At 46.0% G+C, this 13,112-nt stretch overlaps 1 pseudogene; it reads right to left on the reverse strand.

The window, feature by feature from the left end:
* Nucleotides 1-1,316: 1,316 nt before the first annotated feature.
* LOC115100563 lies at nt 1,317-12,898 on the reverse strand (annotated as a pseudogene).
* Between the last annotated feature and the right edge of the window lie 214 nt (nt 12,899-13,112).

Here is a 13,112-nt window from a genome sequence, read left to right on the forward strand (position 1 = left end):
CAGTGGAAAAACAAAAACCTCACCATTCCTCATTAAACATCAAACTATAAAATAAAAAATATAAAACATCAATCATAATAATAAAACCAAACTCATAAAAAAATAAACATTTCAAAACACCTGATAAATATAACATCCAGTGATTATAAACATATAATATTGTTTTTTTATTTCCTAAACATTAAATATTTCAAAACAGCAGACATATCAAACACCCAGTAATTAAAACTAAGCTAAAAACAAATCCCCTGCTCTCCGTACCTGGGAACTTTAGATTCCAGTCACCCTGAGATTGTCATGGATTAGTCAGGGGTGGGAGATATGCACAAACTTTCTCCTCTCCCTCATATATACATATTCTCTAACACACATGTTCATTCTCACGCAAACTTCCTTGTATTCTGTCTCATGTACATGCTCACTGATTCACATTCTCCCTTCTCCAAGAGATGCTCACTGTGTCACAAACTCTCTCATGTCCTCTCTCACACTCATGCTCACTGGCTGTCTCTCATACACCTGCTCACTGGCTCCCGCACAGGCTTAAATAGTCCTGCTCACACATGTGCTCATTGGCTCTCTCATTCTCTCTCACTCACACACATGCTCACTGGCTTACTCACTTTTGCTCACAGCATGCTCTGGAAACTTCAAACCTGACTGTCTTATGTTGTGCAAAAATGGAAAAACAGAAACATGGTCATTCCTTGCAAAACATCAAGCAATAAAATCAAGAGATATAAAACATAATTCATAATATTAAAACCATACTAATAGAAGGAATAAATGTCAAAACAGCTAACAAACATCCAATAATTTAAAAAGTCATATCAATATGTTCTATTTTCCAAACACTAATAAAATATTTCAAAACAGCAGACACATGAAAACATCCCAAAATTTAAAATGGGATTAAAAAATCTCTAGCTCTCCAGATCATAAAATAAATAAATAAATACCTGAGATCTTTTGATTTCCAGTCACCCAGAAATTGTCACAGACTTGGAGGAAGGGGGCTGCACAAACTTTATCTTCTTTTTTCTCCCTTTCACACACATAGTTGCTCTCTCTCTCGCTCTCATGCAAGCTCTCATGTGTACACACAGGTGCTCCCTCTCTCGCACACATATGCAGGTTATCTCTCTTACACACACAGATTATTTTATTGCCCGTGGGGGAAGGGGAGAATTCACTAGCATGCCATTCTTTTTTTTTTTGCTAATGAGGCATGAGAACCTCTACCTGTACATCATCAAACTCTGTTGCTGATATGTGAGCAAACCGCACTGCTGTCTTTTTTTTTTATTACATGCTCATTAAGATCTGTCACAGCCGGGTACAACGGTGCTCTCCAAGGAAAGCTGTGATGATTGGCGCAGAAGAGGCCCTGTGGATGGATCCACCATTGAGGATGCTGGCAAAAGCTTGTACTAGCCAGACACCAAACTTGACAAATCCAGTTCTTCCAACAGAATTCTTTCAACCCCCGTGAAATGTTTCCACTCTATTCGTCTATAATTTGCCTTGTGGGCTTTCTGTGAACACCAGAACCTGATTGTAGAGGGGATCTAGTGATTTGCGTGCCACCTTTGTCTTCTTCTTCGTTGCAAGACATACCCCATTTTCAAGTAGATAAGGTTTTATGTAGGCAGCTGGAGATGCTCTGGAGCCAGCCTTTGCTGTCAATCTGTGGGCCTGAATGATCTCCACTTCTAGCTGCCCACTCCTCTCCACCAAACCAACCTCAACATCTCCCAGTGATGTGGTTGCAAGGGTCTGACAACCCACGAATTGTGCGGGATCCATACCAGAGAGGAAGTCACTGAACTGTCCATCAGATGCAAGACACATTCCACTGCAGTTCAAGTGGTCAACAAGGCCATTTTTAGGGCTGGCTGGCTAGAGGCCATCCATTTCAACTGCAGTCACTCCAAAAAGAGGAGGGTCAAATGACTATGTTTTTCCCTTCAGAGCCCTAACTGTTCATACTATCCTCAATGCTTGACGTACTGTCCAACTTGGCATCTCAACAGCTAGCCCTGTCTCTGTGCTGCATTGAATAACCTCTTTGTCTCTTTTGCTGTCACCTTCGTCACCTTCGCCATCATACTGGTTGAAAGAGTTCATGCAGGGGTCGTAGATGGCCAGAGCCTTGAAGGACACAGTTGGCTTCCTTAACCGCGCCGCCGTCTCTCTGCCGGTGAGAGTGGGAACCTCACTGGCACTTCCTCAAACCGCGCCACCGTCTTCCTGCCGGTGAGGGTGGGACCTCACCAGCACTTCCTCAAACCGCGCCACCGTCTTCCTGCCGGTGAGGGTGGGAACCTCACCGGCACTTCCTCAAATGGAGTTGCTCTTCTCCTGCTCTGCTTTGTGCCATTGAGTGGACTCAGTTTCTTTTAGACAGGGAAATGAGGTGCTCACAAGAGGGCTGTTTTTGGGGGGGGGACTTTTTGCTGCCCCAAAACTTTGCCGCCTGAAGTGACTCCTCACCCTGCCTAATGGTAGAACCACCCCTGCCTACAATTAATATACACGAGATAGATCTGTATCTAACGGGGGCAGTGCATGGTCCTTGTGGACACCCTAACCAGCAGGTGTGTCACCAGGATTGGGCTGAAAATCACTGCTCTAAAAGATATCAGTTATTCATGGTGCTACATCATCATAATTTAGATGGGTCTAATATTTATGACTGAAAAGCAGCTGTGCCTCAGGCAGTAAAATGCTGGAGGGTTATCCGCTGAGAGTATTAAGGTGTGAGCGTATGTATCGTGTCTTTTACCAACAGGGAATTTACTGTTCTTGTGCAGACATAATCCTTCTTTTTAGGGAAAAGCTGCTTCCTCTGCCTGTGCCTTCAGGATCCCATTCATCTCATTTGGGCTTTCCCAGTCAACATATCATAGTAATTATTTCTGATACAAATAACATTGTAAACGATGGCAGATAAAGACCAAAATGGCCCATCCAGTCTGCCCAGTTGAGATTTGTCCTCTTTTGGCAGATGTGCATATAAAATTTCCAAAGGCAACCCAACATCAATTTCCCCCTTAGTTGTGACATCCAGTTTCTGAATCTTCCTCTCATATCAGTCCCAAGCATGGCCAAAATCCATCACGGCTTGGCCTCCCCATGTTTACTTGGAGCCCTGATGTGATCGCACCGCTGCAGTTTAGGGTTGTGTACAAAAAATGACCTGTCTGTAATTGTCGACGTAGAGGCAGTTCTGTAGAGAATTTGCGTTGGTTTGTGGGCAAATGTCATGTGCACCAGGTCATGAATCAGTGGCCCCAGGGCGCAGAGAGTGGGCAACCAGACTGGTGAGCGAGAAACCCACAGAAAATACTGGATCCCTGCCAAATAGTTGTCCTGCCTTACAAACGGCTACGCCACTCCCTGCTCCCCAAACCCTCCAAAGATACCTATTGGATCAGGAAAGGATGATGGCCCAATTGACTGCAATTTTTAAACTCCAGTACTGCAGCGGTCCTTAGCTGGCTCCGTAGCATCAAGGGATTTGCTTCATGAATCTCTGCCTGTTTTGCTCACCTTCCTTAGAGCCTGATTCACCATGGCTATTCTTCCATTCTCTGTCCATGGGAAACCCTTAGTAATCAGGCCCTTAGTTAGTTAGTTTATTGGATCTGATGTATCGCTTTACGAGCCCATTTTATAAGGAACTTGTATGCCTTACAAAACAAATTGACAACACGGGTGAACAGCAAAGCATGAGGTGGGATGTCGCTTGCTACATCGCTTTTCAGGACTTAATGCTAATCTTCTGTTAAGCAGGAAGTATTTGCAAAGCTGGTCAGTGATCACATTTGCCATTCTCCATATACTATAAAGACAAGTGTTGCAGTGGCTTTTACGCTCCAGTCTCTGGACGGAATGATTGAGAGAAAAAAGAGTTGTGAAGCAATAAGATAGCTCCAATTATTAAAAAAAAAAACACAAAAAAAAACCACAGTAAGGAAACCTTTTCTTTGCATTTTTCTGGCCATTCAAGAAGATCTGCGCTGAACAAAGACATGAGACCTTCGCTGGCCCTGCAGGAAGCTAATAGCCACCTGACTGTGGCTGCTCTCTAACGCGTGCCCAGCCACCTCTTCTGGGCGTGTGGTGCATTATTTAATTGAGGGGGTCGCACTGAAAAGGAGGCCCTAGGGAAAATGGTGTGCCTCCTCTGCATTGGGCACATGGGAGAGGTGGCTGTCAGTGTGGGCTGGGAATACAGATGATCTCCCGCCACCGGCACAAGATACACAGCCTGGACCGTCTATCTTGGGCGCCCAGAATTTTCTTTTCAAGACTTTTTTTTTTTTGTACTTCAGTCTGCTTTCCGTGGTTCCTGCTACTTAGTATCTCGATGATATTGGGTGGAGAAATCACAGAAAGCAGGATTTGTTTTTATCAATGAGCCCTTGAGTGTGGCATACAATTTATGTCAGCCCTGGGTCCTGGGCTGGTGTAAACTTTTCTGCGTTGAAATGGGGACGCATTGACCGCGCAGGAAAGTTTTTGAATTGGAGGATTAGCTAATAGCCTCATCTACACGGAATTTACACGTATTGAGCGCTCAATTGGACGCACATTTTGGACACGCTAATCCCCGTATTGCTTCGGGCGTTATGGAGAGGGATTGCGGAGGAAGGGGGTGTGGCATTGGGGCAGGGAAAGGAATTATGTCTGTAATTTTGAAAGCATGTGCATTGATCTATATGCACAAAGTTGCACCTGCTCAGGAAGCAGGCGTAATGGTGCATGTGTATGTGTGTATGTGTGTGTGTGTGTCTATGTGGACAGATTTTCACAGCGGACTTCTGCACATAAGTCCACTCCTATGTTGTGTAAATTTTCAACTTTATCTGTTGGTGTAACTTTAAAGCTTATGAGAACATGCCAATAAGAATCTTGTTTTTATATATATTTACATGTACATTTATTAAAATGTATGAGCTGTTTATCACAAAATGCCTAAGCAACATTCAAAATATCATTCATAAAATCAAAATTTTGTACAGTAATATAAACTCTGAAACACTTAAAATTGGGTTTTACACATGGCTATGCACTTTACCCATGTAAGTGGGCTTTTGAAAACTGGTACTATATATGCCACTGAATTGTTCATAAGTTAAACACATGTAAGTCCACTTTACGGACGTAAATGGCTTTTTAAAATTGCTAAGATAGTATGTCACATTTACATGTGTTACTCTTTTTAAAATTACTTCTTTACTGTTTAGTAATTAATTTCTTTAATTAGATTTCTTGCCTGTCTTTCCGCAGGTGCTCAAGATAGAGTACAATTTAAAAACCCTAAGAGCCGCCATCCGAATACATTTATCTGGCTAACTTGGCTGAGATATACAGTGGCACGGCGGTGTCGCTGAATGTACTTAGCTGTCGAATGGTTAAGCCAGATAAGTTTATCCGGCTAACTAAAGGACAGCCAAATACCGGTCCTAGACTTAGGCTAACTTAGCCGGAGCAGTAGGTCCTCCCTAGAATTCCCTGTCCCACCTCTCACTTATTTGGTTTAACTGCTTGGCCGGATAAACAGCTGGCTAGGTGCGGCCAGGCAGAGCAGCTGGATTTTCGGATAGTGCCACTTGGCCGGCTAAATGTCACCGAATATCGACCTGAAATAGTTCTATGCTGTTCTGCACTATGATCCTTAGTTCCCCGAGTGCCCCTGTGCAGGAGGCAAGGATACCAGGGGCCATGAAATAACAGGGACTCTCTAGTAGGACTGAGTGTTCCACGTACCACCTATGGACTCTGCATTTCTGTACACTACCTATCATGAAACAGCACTGACATTCTGTTTTTGGAATTGGCAGTTTACTCCTGCTGATTTGGGCTTCCAGCTCAAGTCAGAACAGGGCTAGGATCTGGCACCAGGGGCCTTCATTTGAAATTATTTAGGGATTTCCCCCCCCCCCCCAGCATAATGTTTAGTTTAATCATTGCGGTGATGGTCCTGCACCAGGGCTACATCTGGAACGCTGCAGTCATAGGCCCTGAATCCTACCACTGAGTGTTTACACTTAAGCAATGACCGTGACCTCCTCCCATGCTTCAGGAGATGTGAATGCTGCCTCCACAGCATTCCCAGGCCTGGCCAACCCAGAGGGTCGGGGATGAGACCGGGAACCTTCTGCACGCCAGTGCACAGCGCTTGCCACTTCCCACTTGATCCACTTGGCCGGCTCAGCATTGACTTTCCTGATGTCCCCTATATAAAACGTCTGGCATAAATATTTTTCCTTGACGTAGTTGAGGTTATTAGCACAGACACTGAATCAGGCCAGCTCCTCCGTGATTCTCTTTCTTGGGCTCATGGAAAAAAATGTGCAAACTGCTTAAAGATGAGAAGCTTGCAGGCAGGGTCTGGAAACGGTGAGGAAAAGAGTGTAGCTGTGTGTTTGCTGAATGCTTTTGTTGGCTAGTGTTATAAACAAGTGCATGTCTAGGACTGACCTCTTGGGGGAAAACACGAGACAGGAAACCATTCTCATCTTCCTGTTTGATCCGCTGTCTTCGGGAGCAATGTTTTGACACAGGGACAGTTGTTTGGAGAATACAGTGTGTATAATTAGCACAGGCTAGGAAGAAGAATAGAGGTTCTGAGGACGGGGGGAGACAGCTGTAGGCTCTTGGCTGAGTATGAATGCAGCGCAGACATGAAATCTGTGCTAGAAACGCACGCTCCCCGGGATCCTTTTGCATTCTCCTAATTAAGAAACAGAACGACTGTACATCTTTTTTTTTTTTTTTTTTAACTCAACTGGCTTTTATTTTCTCACACATTTTCTCTCTCACAGCAAACCTTTTCAGTTGGTCTCACACCTTAAGGACTAGAGTACCTGCTCCATATATAACCCAAGGCAGCAGATGAGCGAACTAATTACGAGCTGGGAAGATAGCACGAAGTTTGTGATTGACAGAAAGCTTCAGCTGTATCAAGCAGAATAGAAATGGAAAGAGGATGGAGGCTGCTGGAGAAACCCAGTGAGTCAGGGGTGAGGGAAGAGAGATTACAAGTGCAGCATTATAGATGCCCATTTCCTGGCTGAGTTATGGATGGCCTAGAGTTCCTTGAAGGCAGCGAGCATGTGGCGCCTGGATGGCTATAGGCGATGAGCCTTTAATAATAATGAAGACACTGGGGTTGGGTTTGGTTTTTTTTTAGCAAAAGCAATGAAGAGCATTAGCTGGCTGCCCATGCTCCTGCAGAACTGGGGGATGGACAGCTTCTTAGTGGGGATGTTGCAGTGGGAAATCTTGTGTTAGAGGAAAGTTGATAAAACAGAGTGTAAAGCAGTGCAACCTAATGCAGTTTCTCACAGCCCACATTGCTGGAGCCACGGGTACACATTGTTCGCAATTACTGAACTGGCTCCGGCTTCGTGATGCAGCCTTGCAGGGACTGCCTCCAGGGACAACGATCTCTTGGAAGCCGCAGTAGAGTGACTGCCGCCTGTGGCACTGCTGTTCACTCCCAGCCCTTGAGCGCTGAGGACAGAGTAGGTTTTCAGGATATCCCTCATGAATATGCATGAGATGGATTTGCATGCACCTGCCTCCATCGTATGCACATCTATCTCATGCATATTTATGAGGGATATCCTGAAAACCTGACCTGTTGGCAGCCCTCAAGGACCTATGGGAAAGATGTTCTGTGGGAGACACTAGAAATTATGGGGCCCATAGTGAGAGAGGGTGTGGCCTACTAGAGTGCGCCCCTCCCAGCCAGTTAGGTTTGCAGGTGAATATGTAGGTGAATATGCATGAAAAATGAGCATTCATTGGAGCCAGTGCATGCAAACATATCAAATGTATATTCATTAGAGAACCTGAAACCTGACTGGATAGTGAGGAGGGAGAGCGTGGGAGCCAAATACCAGTTTGAGCACCATTGGGTTACTGGTTAGCATATTGGAATCCAGAGACCTGGGCTCAAATCCTCCTCCTGCTACTGAGACCCCATGGCCTTGGGTAAGTTACTTTATTTTCAATTGTCCCAGGTGCCTACATGTATTGTAAGCTCTTCAGGACAGAGACTCATTGTACCTGTATGGAATTCATTGTAAAGTGCGGGATCACAAGAGCTAACTAATTGGACAAAGCATGTTTGGGGATTTTCTGTTATTGTTTGTAAGGTTTTGAGTGGACCCTTGGACACTGTGGCAGATGACCATGCCCACGGGGGGAAGTCACGTGAGGGGCCACAGGTCAGGCTCAGCTTTAGGACACACAACACAGAATTATCTTTTATTAAACAGAGTTGAGAAGCCACCAGAGGTGGAAGTAGTGAGTAGAGATGAAGCCCGGCTGGGCTTAGGGTTCCTCAGGATACTGGAACAGCGATCCCTCAATAGCTGTGCTGTAGTGGAGAGAAACTGAGATAGTGAGTACAGTGGAGCATACACAGGGTTCTGGTATAGAGCCTCGTTGGTAGATTACTCACACAGCGGTTTCTCCCGGAAGGTAACACAGAAGCTGGAGTAGAGGCAGGCCCTCGAGGAGCGAGTACCTGGTTCCAGGGAACAGCTCTGAGAGAATATAGATGGTAACTCACTGATGGTGTAGGCAGTGGTTTCTTCCAAGCAGAAGTGAGCTCAAGCAGCGAGTCCAGGAACATGGGCCCTCGAGGAGCGAGTACCAGTTCCAGACAGTGATCTGAAAGAAAAGAGAGAGGCCCCTGAGGAGCGGATACCCTGATAGAGTAAGTCCAATTAAGGAGAGGCAGAGTAGCTAGGTACGGAGAGCGAATCCCATCCATAAGGAGTCCCTTCACCACCTTGCTAACTCGATTAGCTAGCAAATAGAGTAGGCTTTTGTATCCGGGATGCGTGACATCATCACAGGGGGACGCCCCTGAGGTTCGCGCCAAAGAAGGAATAAGAAGCAAGGCCAAGCGGTGCGCGCGCCCTATGGCAGCTGAACAACATGGCGGGATGCAGCGCCCAAGCTGGACCAGGGACGCCGGAGAGGACGGAGGCAGACGCCGCAGCAGCCAGACGTCCATCAACCGCGAGAGGAGTCGCCAAAGAGGTAAGGAGGGCGGAGTGGAGACGTCGGGCAGCGACAGTCGTAACAGTACCCCCCTTCAAAGGGCGGTCTCCTCTGCGGGTACCAGGTTTAAGCTTCAAAGGATGCGCGAGATGAAATTGACGGAGCATCTCTTTAACAAGGATGTTAGCCTGAGGCTCCCAAGAGTTTGCTTCGGGGCCGAAACCTTCCCAAGAAAGAAGGTATTCAAGTGTTTTGCCTCATCTTCGGACATCCAGAATCTCTTCAACCTTAAATTCTAGGTCATCTTCTGCATTGATGGCAGGTGGTTCCTGAGTCTTGGAAGAGAATTCACTGAGTATGAGAGGTTTCAAGAGTGAAACGTGAAAAGTGTTTAGTCCGGGTGGTAGCTTCAGACTGTAAGTGATGTTGCCAAGACGTCTGAGGATTGGAAATGGTCCAAAGTAGCGAGGAGCAAAACGAGTGGAGGGTAAGTTCAGTCTGAGATGTTTGGTAGATAACCAGACTTTGTCACCGGGTTTGAAGACAGGCGCTTGAGAATGGTGAGCGTCATAAAACTTCTTAGCACGGTCCCTCACTTTAACTAGCATGTTGATACTTCACGCATATCCAGCATAGCTCTCTGCTTCAACAGCAGGGGAGAAGAAAAAAGGGTTCGCACTCACAAAGCGGGGAGTAGCTGGCTTGTTACGGCGGTTACTACCCCAAACCAAATGTGCCTGATACTTCACTTTCGATGCATATCCAGCATGGCTCTCTGCTTCAACGGCAGGGGAGAAGAAAAACTGATACTTCACGCATATCCAGCATAGCTCCCTGCTTCAACGGCAGGGGAGAAGAAAAACAACCAATAAGGGCTGAATAACACAGTCTGGGTAAAACAAATAAGCATGGGTGTAGCTTGCTTATTGCGGCAGTTACTTCCCCTACTACCCATAACTAATCAAGCTTGATATTTCACTTGGTTGCAGCTCCATCACTGCTCTCTACATTAATGGTGGGGGTGGAAGGGAAATAGAACCAAGAGCTAAGAGAAACAGATAAGTATGAGAAAAAAATGTGTGAAGCTTGCTGGGCAGACTGGATGGGCCGTTTGGTCTTCTTCTGCCGTCATTTCTATGTTTCTATATATATGTTTCATCTGAGTCCACAGGTTATGGATTTCATCAGCAGAAGATTGAGCTGCTGGGGACGTCACTGAGAGCTTCATATTCATATTTTGTATGTTATGAAAGTAAAAAAAAAAATGCAGGTGTTTTTACTTTCGAGCACGCACACATACACACATAAAAAAAAGGGGGGTGGTTTAGTGACGTTCCGAGGTGGGACCAGCATATACGCATGTAAGTTGCTATTTTAGAAGACGCGCGCGCGGATTTGCCAGCTTATTCGCAAAATATTACACCTACTATTTATCTGGCATAAGTGTTCTTAATTGTGTTTATTGCACACTCTACTGACTGGGGGAGGAGGTTCAGATGACCTGAAGAAGAATTGGGTGAACGAGTGGACTAAATGGCAATGTTCTAAAATACTCCGACTTATCGCCTGTAAATCCGGAGTTACGCAAGTTAAGTCCCGTTTCATTTTAGCTCGTGAAACCTACGCGCGTATTTTTTTTTTTTTTTTTAAATAAGTAGGAAAAGTACGCAGGTTCAGCGCAATGCATGTAATCACGTTTCAGCCTACACGCGCCCGCATGTTTTGGGGTGCAGATGCGCGTATTTTATAAAATGCGCGGGTTATGAAACTCTTAACGTAGATCCGCTTCACAGCCATTTTCACGTGTATATGCCGCCATGCGCATTTGTTTGAAAGTTATCCTCCATTTCTGAAGCGCTTGACAAGTTCTTATACGGAGCCATACCCACCGTTTGATTGATTGATTTGTATTCTGCTTTTCAGGCACTTCAAAGCAGATTACATACGGGTGCTGTTGAATATCAGGGTTCACCCGTGCAGTTTGTCATCATATGTTTGCCCTAGCATTATCGTTGTGCGATCTGAGAGACAGGGGCACTGCCAGGCATTGTTACACGGAGCCTGTCCCCACAGACTTTGTTTCAGTGCCCCAAATGTCATTCCTCCTCGCTTGGTGTCGGTGCCACCCTTGGACCTTCCAGCATTCTGCAGCTCTGTGAATTTGAGCCCCGCAGTGTTGAAATTCCCACACTGCTTTCATGAGATCCTGGCACTGAAAACAGCTTGGGAGCTTGGGCACTCCCGGGGGTGCTGGAAGGGCCTCGGATGTTCTGGGAGTAGTGGTGGTGGTGGCAGGCAGCAAGCACTGGAGCTAAGTGGAGGAGGACTGACAGACTGCCAAAGATGGGATGCGGATGACTGCAGATTGACTGGAAGGAGGGAGTGGCTGCCTAGGGCATGAAGATGGCCGGTTGCCTGAATGGTGTGGTGAGGGGGGGGGGGGGAGGGAGGGAAGAAGGGTGTCTGCCTGGCTAGAGATGGGAGTGGGAGGCTGGTTGATTAAGGGGTGGGAAATGACTGGTTTGCAGAGAGGGACGTTGTTGCGAGTTATTATCTTGGCGATGCTGGAGGAGGTACGGACAGGACTCGCCCTGGGAGTGGGTGACTCAAAGGGTGCCTGCTCCATCTAGGTGGTCCTTCATCTGACAGGATGCTGCAGCTTAGCCAGCTATGCAGCGGAGCACTGCATCAGAGAGAAGGCAGGGGTCCCTCTCTCCCCCACACATTCCTTGGAAACTATACCCCCCCCCCCCCCACACACACACACGCACACACAGGGTGCTACTTTAATGGATTTAGGGCCAGCCATCCCTAGAGGCCCAACTCTGAACCCCAAAGCTTTTGGGTAGCCAGCAGTGGCTTTGCATGAGGAATGGGAATGAGATCCTCATCGACTACCGGTAATTCTAGAACGGGTTAATGTGAATCAGTTATTTACTCTTTCAGATAATAGAAAGACTAGGGGGCACTCCATGAAGTTAGCATGGGGCACATTTAAAACTAATTGGAGAAAGTTCTTCTTCACTCAATGCACAATTAAGCTCTGGAATTTGTTGCCTGAGGATGTGGTTAGTGCAGTTAGTGTAGCTGGGTTTAAAAAAGGATTGGATAAGTTCTTGGAGGAGAAGTCCATTATCTGCTATTAATTAAGTTGACTTAGATAATAACCACCGCTATTACTAGCAATGGTAACATGGAATAGACTTAGTTTTTGGGTTCTTGCCAGGTTCTTATGGCCTGGATTGGCCTCTGTTGGAAACAGGATGATGGGCTTGATGGACCCTAGGTCTGACCCAGTATGGCATGTTCTTATGTTCTATACCTTTCCAGTTCCCCATGGTTAAGACTGAGATTGTAGCCTCTTCTTGTCTGAGCTTCCATCCTAATGCATATCAGGGATAGTTCTACCACAGCCGGCATAAGAAAGTCAGCAAATAGGTGGATAAGTTACACCAGTTTTCAAAGTGAACTTAAGGTGTGTATAATTGCTGAATGAATAAAACTACCTGCACCTAGTTACACCTGCTAATTTATGCACAGGAAATTTCCAAGGAAGTTTTTAGACTTTTGACTATCCAAAAATATGCACATAACTGCAAACCCAGCTCCAGCCTTGCCCCTGCGGAAACTCCACTCCGTCTGGCTATACTTACACACATAGGACTGGCGATTTTATAACACAGCACTGTTGTACCCAAGGAAATGCCTTTGAAAATTTCCCTCTTTGTGACTTGTTTCCCTCATTTTAAATATGGGACTGCAGGCTCCATGGGGCACTGGAATGTGAACCCCCCAACGCTGACCTGAAAAGTTGAGACTGGCTCAGTTGACAGGCGTGCAAGCGTCCATGAAGCTGTAGTATCTTGGTCATGATCACATGGACCGAATTCCAGCCGGTAATTGAAATGGAAAGGTTGTGGTCTCATACAGATCCCCTCCGCCAGCCAGCCCGCCTTTGCTAGTAATCGCACGTAGAGCTGAATGAAAAGAGCTTGCAAATGCCCTCCCCCTTTTCTCTGTCATCCGGGACCAATGTGGCTAAAATCATCTCCCGGGTCTCTGATAAATTTATGAATAAGAAAGAC

This window comes from Rhinatrema bivittatum, chromosome 11 (assembly GCF_901001135.1).
Source record: "Rhinatrema bivittatum chromosome 11, aRhiBiv1.1, whole genome shotgun sequence".
In the NCBI taxonomy this organism is placed as follows: Eukaryota; Metazoa; Chordata; class Amphibia; order Gymnophiona; family Rhinatrematidae; genus Rhinatrema; species Rhinatrema bivittatum.